The sequence below is a fragment of the Schistocerca cancellata genome, chromosome 1 (assembly GCF_023864275.1).
Source record: "Schistocerca cancellata isolate TAMUIC-IGC-003103 chromosome 1, iqSchCanc2.1, whole genome shotgun sequence".
NCBI lineage: Eukaryota > Metazoa > Arthropoda > Insecta > Orthoptera > Acrididae > Schistocerca > Schistocerca cancellata.
Genome location: NC_064626.1, coordinates 1,122,898,220 through 1,122,910,933, shown reverse-complemented (window position 1 = coordinate 1,122,910,933; position 12,714 = coordinate 1,122,898,220). Strand labels below are relative to the sequence as shown.

At 46.0% G+C, this 12,714-nt stretch overlaps 1 protein-coding gene and 2 non-coding genes across 8 annotated transcripts in view; 2 read left to right on the top strand and 1 right to left on the bottom strand.

The window, feature by feature from the left end:
- Positions 1-12,714, top strand: part of LOC126092418 (sorbin and SH3 domain-containing protein 1) — a 1,056,812-nt gene that overhangs the window by 29,106 nt on the left and 1,014,992 nt on the right. The gene's annotated exons all lie outside the window — the stretch shown is intronic.
- Positions 5,627-5,701, bottom strand: Trnat-ugu (transfer RNA threonine (anticodon UGU)). The gene has a single exon. It is a non-coding gene; the product is annotated as a tRNA-Thr (tRNA).
- Positions 6,029-6,104, top strand: Trnat-ugu (transfer RNA threonine (anticodon UGU)). Its single transcript has one exon. It is a non-coding gene; the product is annotated as a tRNA-Thr (tRNA).

Below are 12,714 nucleotides of genomic sequence, written 5' to 3'. Positions count from 1 at the left end.
ACCAGATTTCTAATCGGCTATTTTTTGGTCAAAATCCGCTTAATTGGCTTGGCTTGGCTTCCTCGATTAAGGTTTAGCTGCGACTGAACCCTTCAAAATGTTTCTTTCAGGTTGCACGCGACCTTGTCCGAATGTTACTGTGTCTCAGGGATCGGTGTTGTTCAACTGTGAGTCAAGTTGCAATCGTAATGCCAAAGATTTCATCATACCCACATTTTTGTGCAAGGTCTTAAACAGTTATTCACATGGCATGCTTATAATATTGCTATATCGCAAATTTTTCCATTGCAGTTCAATGTCACGGATTTGTTTGACCACTTCGACAGCTGTCACCACGCAGGACGACCTGCGCTATGCGTGACAATGACCAAACAAAATTCACTGAAAAAACACGTGACTGCATTTTCTTTATTAGTATCAGTATCAAGGACAACGTGACATTCCCTGGTATTTGCTGATATCTTTTCCTCCGATAGTCATTCGTGTTTTCATTATGACTCCTTTTTCTTTTCTCTAACCACTTCAGACAAAATGTGAGAAGTCATTACGCAGTAGATCTAGTCCTCTAGATACGTGAACCACCTCTGAAGAGAGATACCTGCAAAATTGGGCTGTATCATATCAGAACTCGTCAGCGGTATCGGTACGTGATAAGCGAGTATTGGTTTTATTAGGTCGCCACTCCTTCGAGGGAATGATTCATACTTACGAAGCTAAACATAACGTTCATAGAGAGTAAAAATGCAGTGAAAAAAGATGATTTGTTGCCTCAGTTAGTCCGTGTTATCCAGGATAGACGGAGGCAAGGATGCGTAAAAAGCAGACTAGCACTGGCAAAAAGGTCATTCCTGGCCAGGAGAATATCAAACTTAGGCCTTAATTTGAGAGAGAAATTATTGAGAATGTACGTGTGAAGTACAGCATTGCCTCTGGGAAAACCGGAACAGAAAAGAATCGAATCATTTAAGATATGGTGCTACTTAAAATTACACTCCTGGAAATTGAAATAAGAACACCGTGAATTCATTGTCCCAGGAAGGGGAAACTTTATTGACACATTCCTGCGGTCAGATACATCATATGATCACACTGACAGAACCACAGGCACATAGGCACAGGCAACAGAGCATGCACAATGTCGGCACTAGTACAGTGTATATCCACCTTTCGCAGCAATGCAGGCTGCTATTCTCCCATGGAGACGATCGTAGAGATGCTGGATGTAGTCCTGTGGAACGGCTTGCCATGCCATTTCCACCTGGCGCCTCAGTTGGACCAGCGTTCGTGCTGGACGTGCAGACCGCGTGAGACGACGCTTCATCCAGTCCAAACATGCTCAATGGGGGACAGATCCGGAGATCTTGCTGGCCAGGGTAGTTGACTTACACCTTCTAGAGCACGTTGGGTGGCACGGGATACATGCGGACGTGCATTGTCCTGTTGGAACAGCAAGTTCCCTTGCCGGTCTAGGAATGGTAGAACGATGGGTTCGATGACGGTTTGGATGTACCGTGCACTATTCAGTGTCCCCTCGACGATCACCAGTGGTGTACGGCCAGTGTAGGAGATCGCTCCCCACACCATGATGCCGGGTGTTGGCCCTGTGTGCCTCGGTCGTATGCAGTCCTGATTGTGGCGCTCACCTGCACGGCGCCAAACACGCATACGACCATTATTGGCACCAAAGCAGAAGCGACTCTCATCGCTGAAGACGACACGTCTCCATTCGTCCCTCCATTCACGCCTGTCGCGACACCACTGGAGGCGGGCTGCACGATGTTGGGGCGTGAGCGGAAGACGGCCTAACGGTGTGCGGGACCGTAGCCCAGCTTCATGGAGACGGTTGCGAATGGTCCTCGCCGATACCCCAGGAGCAACAGTGTCCCTAATTTGCTGGGAAGTGGCGGTGCGGTCCCCTACGGCACTGCGTAGGATCCTACGGTCTTGGCGTGCATCCGTGCGTCGCTGCGGTCCGGTCCCAGGTCGACGGGCACGTGCACCTTCCGCCGACCACTGGCGACAACATCGATGTGCTGTGGAGACCTCACGCCCCACGTGTTGAGCAATTCGGCGGTACGTCCACCCGGCCTCCCGCATGCCCACTATACGCCCTCGCTCAAAGTCCGTCAACTGCACATACGGTTCACGTCCACGCTGTCGCGGCATGCTACCAGTGTTAAAGACTGCGATGGAGCTCCGTATGCCACGGCAAACTGGCTGACACTGACGGCGGCGGTGCACAAATGCTGCGCAGCTAGCGCCATTCGACGGCCAACACCGCGGTTCCTGGTGTGTCCGCTGTGCCGTGCGTGTGATCGTTGCTTGTACAGCCCTTCTCGCAGTGTCCGGAGCAAGTATGGTGGGTCTGACACACCGGTGTCAATGTGTTCTTTTTTCCATTTCCAGGAGTGTATTTAAAGTATGGTGGACTGATAGGGCACGGAATGAGGAGACTATCTGCAGAATCGGCGGGGATAAAAGTATATGGAAAACATAGACAAGAAGAAGGGACAGAATGATAGGACATGTGTTAAGACATCAGGGAATATTCAGGGTTGAATAACACTTAGGCAGTTTTTTGTTCTACTGATTTTTATTTGTATGAAGTAGTTTTCGGCTTATTAGGCCATCTTCAGATAACTTCTGGCTATTGTTTACAAGGAGCTTGTGTTCTTACGAACCAAACATTCTGGACTAAGATACAACACACTTACATACGATCTTTAGTTGTAGTAAATTTATCAGAAACAGTCCTTTTCACAAAGGAAACCGAAGTGTTGGTAAAAGGTTTCAGATATGCTCCTTATCATAAACCATCCACTAAGCAGTTAGATGTATTAAACGTTGATGTAGAATACGGCATAAATAATGACATTGCAACCAAACACATAGCAAGGCGTGAAATACAAAAATGGCTCGAGTGTAACACTATTACAACTCAATCTAGTGACCGCAACACACTAAATAACCTAAAGAAGAAAATCGCCCAAAACAATACAAAAACTAATTTTCATAGTATTAGAAGCTGTAGAGGGTAAAAACTGTAGAGGAAGAGCCGCGCGGGATTAGCCGAGCGGTCTAAGGCGCTGCAGTTATGGACTGTGCGGCTGGTCCCGGCGGAGGTTCGAGTCCTCCCTCGGGCATAGGTGTGTGTGTTTGTCCTTAGGATAATTTAGGTTCAGTAGTGTGTAAGCTTAGGGACTGATGACCTTTGCAGTTAAGTCCCATAAGATTTCACACACATTTGATCATTTTTTTGTAGAGGAAGACAGAGACCGGAATACATCCCGCAAATAATTGAGGACGTAGGTTGCAAGTAAGGATGGCACAGCAAAGGAATTCGTATCAGGCTGTATCATACCAGCCGGAAAAATGATGTCTCAAAAACAAGAAAAAAACTGTGAACTTTCTTCACATTCGGAGACTAGTTTCAGTCTCTCTTTCCAAGCATCTATCGTCTACGGGCGGCCATATAGTCGATACCGCAGTATCTCGTCAGTTCATCAAATCACCACGCTCAATGTTGTGATTAAATAACTGATAAATCGCTGAGATGACCGCTGTATAGCCTGAAGGTGAACGCGAAGTGTGGTTCAAACCGGACACATTATATCAGGGAAGCGTCATGATCTGTACATTATAATAAAAAGTTTGAATGAGATTACGTCCTTCACAACTGAACCGTGTTAAACTTCATTACGCTAAACTAAATTTTCATTTGCGGCACGTAGTGCAGGCTTCGCTTTATCATAAGGTGGCGGTGCCTGTGTGTAGCTCAAGACTGTAGCTCTCGGAAAACCGGCGATGTCTTTCGAAACTCCTAGACCCTGCGTGGTTTCTGCAAAAACCAAAGCACAAATGTAATCAGTTGCGAAAAAAAATTTTCTCTTCGTAAATATCTCCTAGCTCGTTGTGCTGCGCTTAAGATTATTGTCTTATGGGAAATAGGATCCTTAATTCCCTAATTTCGCACACAAAAGAACAGACAACACGCATTCATATAATTGATTCGCCTAGATGGGCAATGGATCCACCTTCTTCAGTGCAGATACAAAACTACGTCCGACCTCCTGCGGGAATCTCAGAGCAGCAAGCATGAAGGAAATGGAGAGGGATTGAGGATAGGAGGCGCTCGGTGGCCTTGAGGAGTGCCAAGACGGTTCGCGCAGTTGCGATAGCTGTGTCCCGGATGTTGCAGTGGTTTATGAACTGCGTAGTAAGCAGAAGATTCCAGGTTCGAATCCTGGTCTGGTATACGTTTTCTCTCGTCACCGCTGATTCCGCGTAGTGTCTCGAAGCAGCTGATATCAGTAATCCCTTTCCTTTCTCCCCACCTCCACCTTCAATCTACCAGTGGCATATCTCAAGGCTAAGTGCTAGCCATGCTGGTATTAGCTTGTATGTTGCAGATACGGTAGCCGCACACTCAAGGAAGTTAGGTTGTGCTGATGAGTGGGTGATAGCAACGAAGCATGTACAAATCGAGGTCGCTGAGGTGTACTAACAAAACGCCTAAGTATAATACAACAATATTTTCGTAAGTGGTGACTTCAACCCAACCCTAACGAAACTGGCTTTCATCTGAGTAATATCTCAGCGAACTGTGAAATGGACACATGTTTCAAGGGTAATCGGCTGACCCATAAAGTAATGTCCGCAATACCTTGGAGTTAAAACATAACACTTTTATCTGAATAGTCTCACAAAAGACCGCAGTTAATTGAGGTCAAAAAATAATATTCTGCACAAATTATGTGGTACAACATGGGGTTCTGCAGTTTAGCCTTGTCCAATCAGTGGCAGAATATTGTGGTCCTGTCTGGATAAACAGCAGCTACATGAAGCAGATAGATACGCAACTAAATCAAACAATACAGAGTGTTATTGGTCCAATAAAGTCCATTGCAGTGTTCTGGCTAACTGTCCAGAGCCACATTCCAAGGCCCTGCTCCAGACATTCCTCACCCAGAACAGCTAGCAACCTGGTGGACCGTAACTGCAGTCTCCACGAAGCCTGGACGCTAGAATAGTGTCACAACGTTCCACCGTACCTTCATAACTTTCTACACGTCGAAACAGCAAACCGTGGGAAACTGATCTGCTCAGAGGACATTGAGTGCACTCACGAGGATCCGGAATGACCTTGAGAGATCCGGTGAGCAGTGCACAGATGGGGAAACACTACCACTGCAAAAGCGCTCCTGTAATTTTTAAAAACAAATCAATCATTTTGTTCCAGAGTGACTTCGTAATTCGTTTCTTGGAAAACCCTTGGGCAAAAGATCTGATAGATTATATAAATAATACGTCTGTAAATGTATACGGGGGGCAGTTAAGAGAAAACGAGACAGATGGGAAAAAGTAAGTAAGCTCGTTTATTATTTCAGAATCAGTTGCAGTAATTGTTAATATGAGATTTATGCAAATGTGTGACAAGACGGTTAATGACTTCGTGGAAAAATGTTTGTTGTTGCCTATGGAACCGCGATTATACCCAGGCATCCGCCTCTTCGTCCAAAGTAAATCGACCGCACAAATGTCTTTCTTTCATGAAATGATAATTAAATGGACACCCTAGCTGCAAACAGGCGTTGATGTACTTCATTGGGGACATGTTGAAAATGTGTGCTCCGACCGGGACTCGAACCCGGGATCTCCTGCTTACATGGCAGACGCTCTATCCATCTGAGCCACCGTAGGCACAGAGGATAGTGCGTCTGCAGGGACTTATCCCTTGCACGCTCCCCGTGAGATCCACAATCCCAACATGTCCACACCACTACATTCGTAGTGCGCCTAATAGATGTTTGCCCATCATACTCATTACTTGTGGCCGATTAATCTACCAAGTCCCGTACGAGTTCGGGCATAGCGTGTGCGTTCGCGCAAGAAGGTCAATGGCCGGGAAGCCATATTTTAACTATATATGACGGTAGTATCTGTTCCCGAAAGAACAGTTACCGTGGATGACCACGCAGCTTTGCTAGAAATGAAATGATAATTAAATGGACACCCTAGCTGCAAACAGGCGTTGATGTGGCTCAGATGGATAGAGCGTCTGCCATGTAAGCAGGAGATCCCGGGTTCGAGTCCCGGTCGGGGCACACATTTTCAACATGTCCCCAATGAAGTACATCAACGCCTGTTTGCAGCTAGGGTGTCCATTTAATTATCATTTCATTTCTAGCAAAGCTGCATGGTCATTCACGGTAACTGTTCTTTCGGGAACAGATAGTACCGTCATATATAGTCTTTCTTTCAGGCTTGAAAAACATGGAAATCGCATGTAGAGAGATCAGGACTGTATACGAGGTGCGACAATAAAGTAATGAGACTGATATTCTTTGTAAGATGTGGAAACCCTGCAGACTAGCGTAAGCACAATATCTTTGACCTTGGTCAATAAGCTGCTTCTAGTCCAAGCGGGACATCGATGCAACTGTTCAGTCGTGAGTTGTGCTGTAATAAGTTAGCACGGGTTTGTGTCTCTCGTCACGGAAATGGAGCCGCATAATATTGCGCAACGGTATGCCATTTCTTTTTTCGTTAAATTGGGTGAAAATGCAACAACAACTTACAGTAAGCTTCAGAAGGCTTTTGGAGACGAGGTTATGTCAAGAGCTCACGTTTTTCGTTGACATAAATGTTTAGTGAAGGCAGAACGAATGTTGAAGATTAAGACCGAAGTGGACGACCATCAACCTCACGGACGGATGGCAACTTGGCCAGGGTGCGTGAACTCATACGATTTGATCGAAGATTATCCGTGAAAATGATTGCAGAAGAACTGAACATCAATCGAGAAACGGTTCGTCTAATAGTAACTGAAGATGTTGGTATGAGAAAGATTTCTGCAGAAATGGTCACCAAAAATCTCACACCACAATAGCGAGAAACACGGAAAAATGTGGCAGCCAATCTGTTAGAGCGAACGGAAATCAATCCAGAATTGTTGAGCCTCGTTATCACTGGTAATGAAAGTTGGTTTATTCAGTACGATTCAGAGACAACACGCCAAAGTTAGCAATGGCGCTCAAAAGGATCACCCAGACAAAAAAAAAAAAAAAAAAGAAAGGTTCAAATGGCTCTGAGCACTATGCGACTCAACGTCTGAGGTCATCAGTCGCCTAGAACTTTATTCAACATCAATATTTATACAAAGGAACCCACCACCTTAGTGATTAGTGGGTCATGACTAATCTACAATATTAGATGTTCAGCAGCTATTTCTATTTATTATTAAATGGTGCTATGTTAATTATTGTAAGCTACAGACAGGATACTACAAGATAATAGGCAGACTACAGCTATATTCTACTTGCTAATTGTTAGTATCTTCCTACTTGTTAATTCCTAACTGCCTGCAGCGTTACAGGAGTGTCAGCATAGATATAAACCTACTGCTTTAGGCCCTGCTCATCGAGCTAATCCCGATGAGCGTGCCCCTCACACTGGGCTGGCCAAGATTGTTTGTCGCTGCAGGTTCCTAACTTAATATCTATATCTAAAGCTACAACTACTGTACTAACCTACATCAATTCCGGTGCTTTAGTCTTCATTGGTGTACCCTGATCCCCCTAGTCCTGCACGTGGCGGATTGCAACTGAAAAGTCGACCTGTCCACGCACGGGCGGTATAGGATGAGGGTAATTGGTCACATTCGGTAAATGTCGTTAATCATGAAAGACCCTCATGTATCCCGTAATGGGACACATTTGGTATATGTCGTTAATCGTGAAAGTCACTCAAGTATGCCGTCAATACTTTTCGTGACACCTCGTTTGCCAGTTTGTTTAGAGTGTCGAAAGTTCCTTCGTGTCTTAATAAGTCATATGTGTTATTATGTGGAAGCTGTTGTCTTAGTGTCATTGCTACATCATCGAAAAGGGGGCACTCGTAAACCACATGGTCGGGAGTGCCCTCCAAAGCACCACAGTCACACTCGGTTGTAGCCTTTTTCTCAAACCGACACAAGTATGTCGGGTAGGGCCCATGACCAGTGAGAAAATGTATTAGACCCCGGGTTGGCTCGAAGTACTTCATCCCTAGCCTTTCTTTTACATTTGGCAAGAACCCGAAGGTTCTTCTGCCAGTTTCTCCTATTTCCCAAGACTGCTGCCATAAGTCCTCGCCCCTTCTACGTATTTCTCCCTTGTCCCTTGCCAGTGTTCCCAGGATGTTCTCTATTTTCGCGTTGTTCCCCTTCTTGACCCAGTACCAAGCTGCTTGTTCTCGAATTTTGATATCTAAAGGACAGAGCCCCATTATTATTAAGAGTGCACTTCCTGGAGAAGTTCTGTACGCCCCTATGGATCTTAAAAGCATGTTTCTTTGTACTCTTCTCACTGCCATGGCAGGCACCACCCTTGTGAGACTATGTGCCCAGACTCCCGATCCGTAACCCACTACTGACGTTAATATGCTATTATGGTACAACTTGATTAGGTGTGGTGGAAGATGAAATCGTTTATGGCCTATTGAGGTAAGGTTGTTTAATAATTGTAATGCTTTTTGGGTTACGGACTCAATGTGCCTTCCAAAGTTCCACCTTTCATCGATGATGACGCCCAGGGAGCGAGTCTCTTGTATTATTACTGGTGAGCCTCCGATTCTGACTGTAGGGTTCCTCACCAGCTGTCCCTTCAGTAATAAGAACGTCGATTTTGTCGGTGAGATCGTCATCTTGGTATTTGTGCACCACAGTTGTAATTTGGTCATTGCTCTGTCTATTTTTGGCTCGATGTCCTCGCGGCTTCGGCCGCCGACCAGCAAAAGGAGGTCATCCGCGTAGGCTATCACCTCTAGCACTTCTTCACTCTGTTCCAAACTGTCTAAAAGCGGTTGCATATGGATGTCCCAGAACAGGGGACCTAAGACGGAGCCCTGGGGACATCCCTTACTTATGGATTTTCCTACTCTACCGCTAGGGGATGATAGCCAGACCTCCCGCCCTTCACAATAGCTCCTCAGGCAACCATATAGCGACCCTGGACACTCCTTCTCCCGCAAGCAGGAGAAGAGCGAAGGCCACCACAGGTTGTCAAAGGCGCCACTGATGCCAACAACGTACTTGTATGGGGTAGAGTCGCAGACCTCAGCCGCCAGAGCGATCGCATCAGTTGCCGATCGCCCCGGCCTGAAGCCGAACTGCCTGCCACTCATCCCACACAGCACTCGGTGTGCAGTCAGTCTGTCAGCTAGCAGTTTTTCAAATAATTTCCCAAGGGTGTTCAATAGGCAAATCGGCCTATAGGACTTGACATCCGCTGGGTCCTTGTTGGGTCCTTTTTTGATTATTACAACGTTTGCCTCTTTCCAGATTTTCGGGAATTTTTCCTGTCTTAGGCATTCATTGTATAACTGGGTTAGTGGTGCCACCAGTTGAGGTGCCAGGAACTGCACCACCTCCGCCACAATGCCGTCTGGGCCGGGGGCTTTTCCTGTTTTTAGTGCTTTAATGTGACCAGCCACCTCCTCTTCAGAGAAGGGGTAGACTGCCCTGTTGTTAGCTACTCTATCCAGATCTTGATTTCGTAGCTGGGACTGGCCTTCCGAGTCGCTGGCCTCATCGTCGTCAGGGAGCAGGGACCGGAGAAGGACCTCGGCAGTCTCCTGCCAGGACTCCGTCATCCCATCCCCGCGCCTGACCGTTGATAGCATCATTGGGGACCGGATCTTTTCCCTTACAAGTTTGTAGGGTATTCCCCATGGATCCAAGGCCAGCTGGTCCAGCACAAATCTTTCCCAACTACGTATTCTGACTTCTTTCAGTTCTTTTTGAAATTTGTCTTTTGTCTCCCGGTATAGCAGTAACCATCTTTGCTTTTCCCACCAGACGACACTGCGCTGGTAGTGCCTCCTCAGCCTTCTGACAGACTGACGCATTTCCTCAAGTTCAGCTGACCATGGTGACGGGGAGGCCGCCATGGCCCTCCTCCTGGTTGGAACAGCTGCCTTGACCGCTCTGGTTACTGCGCCCACCAGTTCTTCGGCCCGCTTGTCTATGTCCAGGTCCTGTTGTGCGTCACCTTCTGGCAATGGAGGAATGTCGCACTCTCTCGCTAGTCTCTCCCAGTCAGCTCTCTTGAAGTTCAGTTGCAACTCCCACCCTGCGGCCCAATGACAGCCTCCATTTCCTAGGCTGAACATTATAAGATTATGGTCGCTTGTTGTCGCGTTCTCTCTGACTTCCCAATTCTGAATGATGTTGACAGAATTTGGTGTAACTAACGTTACATCTATATTGGTGCCGCGCCCCCCTCCCGCTGCGTAAGTGGGAGGGTTGCCAGGTCTATTTGCAACCACAAGTTGTAAAGCCATAATCATATCCTCCACTTTTTCGCCATTTTCATCTCTTGTGCCACTGTACCACAGGGGGGATTTTGCATTTATATCAGCTGTTATAACCAGTTTGCGTCCCCGCAACGCCGTGGCTACTCTGGTTAGGTGGTCCAGATGTTGTTCAATGTTATCTCCGTATTGAAAATACATATTTATAAAGATTATAATTCCCATGGGAGCCTGTACCTCCACGACGTTGCAGTGACTGGTGGAAAATTGTGCAAGTATTGTTACTTGTAGAGACTGGTTTGTGATGACAATTGCCGCTTTGGGGGCTTCCCCACTACTAGCTATTTGCCATGTAGCGGCTGCAAATGAAAGTTTCCCAGCTTGAGAGTACGGCTCCTGCAAGCAGAGTACGTCAAGCCTCTTCTCCTCCACCTCTCTTCGGAGCTCCAGCATCACAAGTCTGCTGTTATGCGTGTTTAATTGTCCAACAGTTAATTTTGTCATTATGGGAAGTAAGTGTGCATTCTATCGTCAGGCCAAGTCTTGCTCCAATCAAATGCGATTCGACCATGAGCTAGGACTGATTGAGTGTAGATGTCATTTAAGTCAAATTTCTCCCCACGTCTGTCAAACACATTCTTAAGTAAGTCTCGCAGGGCCCCGAAGTCGGTGGGAATGTTCACTGACTTTAATTGTATTCTATCCACAGCCTACATTACCGAGAAGGTGACCTTTCTTCCGTCCTCGTGTCCTACCCGGACCACATGTCGTAAGGCAGTGGTCAGGATAGCCGGCTGCTCCAATCTCGCCAGTTGCATTGTGAATTCAATATTGGGATACACCCTAATCAGATCTACAGGCGGTAGCCTGATTACTGGGGTATCTGCCACAGTTGGGTTTGCGCTGGTGCTGGTAACTGTGCTTTCTTGGAGTGATTGTTTAGTTTGTTCAGTTTCGTGAGTAGGGGCCAGGGAGGCCGCCACCACTACAGGATGCTTCTGCCGTTGAAGGTTTTTGTTCGGCCTTTCTCCCCGGTTTAGGAAGGGGGAGCTGTGTTCCTGTCCGGAGAATCAGTTTGAATGCATCTGTCCACCATAAAGGGATCTGTTTGAATTTCTTTCTCGACTGTCGTGATTTTTAAGGTGCCCGAAAGCGACCTTAGAAATTCCTTAAATCTATTAGCCCTCACAGCATCCCTCCTTCTTTTACTCGGGGACTTGTGTTTGAGCATCCTGTTAGCTGAGCTCTGCTCAGCCATAGTCGATTCTTGAGATGAGACGTTGTTCGCCTAGAACTTAGAACTAATTAAACCTAACTAACCTAAGGACATCACACACATCCATGCCCGAGGCAGGATTCGAACCTGCGACCGTAGCGGTCTCGCGGTTCCAAGCTGTAGCGCCTAGATCCGCACGGCCACTCCGGCCGGCCAGACAAAAAAAGCTCGCATGTCAAAGTCAAAAGTGAAATGCACGCTTGTGTGCTTTTTGATTCCAGGTGAATTGTTCATAAAGAGTAGATGACTCCTTGCCAAACAGTTAACCAATATTACTACAAAGGAAATTTAGAAAAACTTCGTAAAAGAGTTCTTCGTGTCTGTGCCAAAATTGCTGATAACACTGTTCTACAAAAAAAAACCTTTTTTTTTCTATTTCTGATCAAAATAATTGTGATCCTAGTTCTATTTTGAGTGCTGAATTGAAAACTGTTTTTGGTTTTTTTCTGTCAGGGATAGTTTGTGAGTAATCGCAATTTTATTTCTCTTTTCAGTTTCTCATATAGTGCAGCAAACGTGAGGTGAAATACGACAAACAAATGCACATCTTTATGATGTTATAAGTTCATCACATTAATGGAGGGAGGGATCTAACATATAACACAGTAACCTTTGTGTATACACTTCGAAGCATTTATTTGACATGAGAAATTACAGAAAATTGACAAACAATGAGCCACTGCCTTGTAATGCACATCACTTTTTTCTCTTGTATTGTGAATCTTTCTTCTCTCGAATGATATTCCAGCAATACAATAAGTCACTACAACTCTCTGTGAAGTAGTCCAGATGAGAGTCCACCATATGTACCTTCAAAGACATACTGCACCCCAAATCCTGATATGCTTTGATCATATCCTTCACCATTGCTTTGTAGTTAGTAGCTCTTCTTCTTCCGAGGAAGTTTTCCGACACCAACTTGAAACAGTCCCATGCGGTTTTTTCTTTATCAGTTAAACATGCTTCAAAATTTGCATCTTTCTGCAGCTCCCTGATTTGTGGGACCATAAATACACCTTCCTTTATTTTTGCAGCTGAAAGATGGGGGAATTTGGTAGCTAGATATGCAAACCCACAGCCTGTTGGATAAATGGCCTTCACGAATTGTTTCATCAGGTCAAGTTTGATGTGAAGCGGTGGAAGTAGTA